The sequence below is a fragment of the Malaclemys terrapin genome, chromosome 8 (genome assembly GCF_027887155.1).
Source record: "Malaclemys terrapin pileata isolate rMalTer1 chromosome 8, rMalTer1.hap1, whole genome shotgun sequence".
Classification (NCBI taxonomy): domain Eukaryota; kingdom Metazoa; phylum Chordata; order Testudines; family Emydidae; genus Malaclemys; species Malaclemys terrapin.
This window is the reverse complement of record NC_071512.1, coordinates 12,335,181-12,338,842: the sequence shown is the minus strand read 5'-3', so window position 1 is coordinate 12,338,842 and position 3,662 is coordinate 12,335,181.

The following is a 3,662-nucleotide window of genomic DNA, read 5'->3' as shown; positions in this document are numbered from 1 at the left end:
AGTCTTCAGACTCCCTTCCCCAGGCTACCACAGGTTATGTTTGGACCCAGCTTCTGGTTCAACACATATACAAAGCTGTGAGGATGGTTAGTAAGGAAAAATGGGATAAAGTGTATAGGTTATGCAGATGACAGTCAGCTGTATAACTCCATTGTAGATGAGTCAGTGTCTACAGGAGGTTGGGGTTTGGCTGTGGTCTAGCTGGCTGAGGTGTAATCCAGATAGGAGAGATGTTAGTAGGTTGGGGAAAGTCACATAAATGAATCCTCCCTCAGTTAGTGATGATTGAAGCTGGTATTTGTGAAACAGGTTTGCAATGGGGGGATTTTGGTAGACCCATTTTGCTGCTGAATGTGGTGAAATGCTTAGTAAGAAGAATGTGACTTTTTGGTTTGGATGCATATTGTGCTACACCTATTCGTGACGGTCATTGGTTCCCATGATGCTTTCATGAAGGTGTTTTGTTGACTACTCTATTTTAACCTGCTTGTGCAGCACCACAAACACTGGGTGGAAGGAGTGTGCATTTGAAATATTACTATAATTGTAAATTCTTTGTACATTTAGAAGCTTCTCTGAACAAATTTTACTGTTAATATGGTATACAGCCTCTAGGTCTATATTTACCATAGTTCTTCCTTCACCATGACCTAAAAGTGAAAGTTCTGCTATTACATGTGACCTTTGGGTGCCTTGCCTGTGTGTTTATGGCAGGGGTGGGCAAACTTTCTGGGCCGAGGGCCACATCTGAGTGGGGAAATTGTATGTAGGGCCGGGGCGCAGGAGGGAGTGCGGGGTGTGGGAGAGGGTGCGATGTGCAGGAAGGGGCTCAGGGCAAGGGATTGGGGCAGAGGAGGGGTGTGGGCTGTATGAGGGGGCTCAGGGCAGGGGGTTGGGGTGCAGAGTGCAGGAGGGGGCTCAGGATAGGGGTGCAGGAGGGGTGCAGACTGTGGGAGGGGGCTCAGGGCAGAGGGTTGGGGGGCAGGGTACAGGAGGAGTTCGGGGTCCGGCCTGGCACCGCTTACCTCAAGCGACTGTGGGGTGGCAGCGGTGCATACTGGGGCCAGGGCAGGCTCCCTTCCTGCCCTGTCCCCGGCCCTGCGCCACTCCTGGAAGCGCTGCAGCCGCTGGGAGGGGTGGGGGGCGGAGGGCTCCACTTGTGCTGCCCTTGCCGCGCCTCCAGGTACCTCCCCTGAAGCTCCCATTGGCCACAGTTCCCCGTTCCCGGCCAATGTGAGCTGCGGGGGGTGGTAGCTGGAGGCAACACATGGAGCCCTCTGCCCCCCTGCCCGGGGGCCGCAAGGGCGTGGTGCCAGCAGCGCCGCTGGCCGTAGTTTGCCCACCCCTGGTTTATGGTTTAGCACAGGGGTAGGTAACCTTTCAGAAGTGGTGTGCCGAGTTTTCATTTATTCACTCTAATTTAAGGTTTCGCATGCCGGTAATACATTTTAACGTTTTTAGAAGGTCTCGTTCTATAAGTCTATATTATATAACTAAACTATTGTATGTAAAGTAAACAAGGTTTTCAAAATGTTTAAGAAGCGTCATTTAAAATTAAATTAAAATGCTGATCTTACGCCACCAGCCTGCTCAGCTCGCTGCCAGCCTGGGGTTCTGTTCACCTAGGCTGGCAGCGGGCTGAGTAGGGCCTGCGGCCGGGACCCCAGACCTGGGGGTGGGTGTTTCAGGGGTCAGGGCAGAGGGCTGGGGGAGGGGGTGCAGGGCAGAGGGCTGGGGTGTGTGTGGGGGGGGTAGGGCAGAAGGCTGGGTGTGTGTTGCGGTGGGGGGGTTCAGGGCAGAAGGCTGGGTGTGTGTTGCGGTGGGGGGGTTCAGGGCAGAAGGCTGGGTGTGTGTGTGGGGTTCAGGGCAGAGGGCTGGGTATGTGTTGGGGTGTGGGGGGTTCAGGGCAGAAGGCTGGGTGTGTGTTGGGATGTGGGGGGTTCAGGGCAGAGGGCTGGGGACATGGGGGTGCAGGGCAGAAGGCTGAGCGTGGGGGGGTTCAGGGTAGAGGGCTGGGGGTATGGAGGTGCAGGGCAGAAGGCTGGGTGTGTGTTGGGGTGTGGGGGATCAGGGCAGAGGGCTGGGGTACTCAGCTCGTGGGGATGCTCCCAGCCCCCTGCCCTGAGTGTCTCATGGCAGGGGACTGGAAGGGTTATGCCCTGTTCCACCCCCTTCCCCAAGGCTCCATCCCTACCTCTCTCTGCCTCCTCTACGGAGCTGTGTGCACGCTGCCGCTCTTCCCCCTCCCCCTCGCTAGGGCCATCAGCTGATTGGCCAGGGACGGAGAGGAGGCGGGGCAGGAAAGCACCACGCTGGGGGAAGAAGGGGGGGACAGGGGAAGCTTGGCTGCTGCAGAACCAAGCTTCTGCCTCCTGCCCCCACAGAGGAGAGCCGGGGAGGGAGGGGGCTGAGGGCCGGGACTGCGTCAGGGGAGCTGCGTGCCACTCAAAATCGGCTCGCGTGCCGTGGGTTGCCGACCCCTGGTTGAGCATAATTGACTTACGGTCCAATCCTAGAGTTCTTGCACAAGCAAAACTCCCATTGACTTTAATCAAGGCCTAAACATTGTATCACATGATGCTTGTAGCAGGGTCAGCTGCCTCCTGAGCTCTCCCTTACAACTAGAGGTCACTGTGCAGGACCCTGCTTCTGTTCCTCTCTTCAAGGACCCTTACTACCTCACTCAGTCCAGAGGTAATTAAAACATTCCCCTTCTGGGGTCCAATTTATTTAGTCCTTACACACTGGGCTTCCAGATCACAACTCCAGTTCAATGTGTTTCTCCACTTAGGTAGGGAGTCCCCAGCCCTACTTCCTAGACCTGGGTCACAATTCAGAATCACTCCCAGGCTTTACCTGGTTTGAATTAAGACTCCTGGCTCTGACTTCTTAATTCCCCTACTGTTTAGGTCTTTCTTGTAGGCAGGGCTGGCTCCAGGGTTTTGGCCGCTCCAAGCAGCCCCCCCCCCCCCCAAAAAAAAAGCCACGATCGCGATCTGCTGCTGCAATTCGGCGGGAGGTCCTTCGCTCCGAGCGGGAGTGAGGGACCTACCGCCGAACAGCTGGACCTGCCGCAGCTCTCCGGAGTGGCCGCCCCAAGCACCTGCTTGCCAAGTTGGTGCCTGGAGCCGGCCCTGCTTGTAGGAGACTCCCTCTTCTATTTCCTGCTGCCCTTTATAGGGGAATCAGTTTTCATCCATCAGGCCCAATCAAGGCTGCTAAAGTGGCACAGGTGGGCTGGAGCAGTGCCTTCAGTGATCGGAGTTGGCTGGTCCCAGGCCCCTAGCTCTTAAATGGGAAGCCATCCAGTTACAATACTGAATATTGTACTTCTAATTGAGATCTTAAGGTGAAATCCTGGCTCCACTGAAGTCAGTAGAATCGTTGCCATTGAGTGGGGCCAGGATTTTACCCATATTGAAGATCTTCCTTTTTTTGGACCACAGTGAGATTTCTCTTGTTCCTTTTTTAGTGCTTTTTGACATTAACTCCCTGATGTAGAGGATGATTAGAAATTATAATTTCATAGTCACTTTTTAAATATTTTCCCCTTGAGGACCTTCTAAAATGACTCCTAGGGGAAATTCTTCATATAGATTTTGCTATTTATGTATAAATAAATCTGAATGTGGTTAGGCTTTGAATGTTCTGGATTGCTTGCC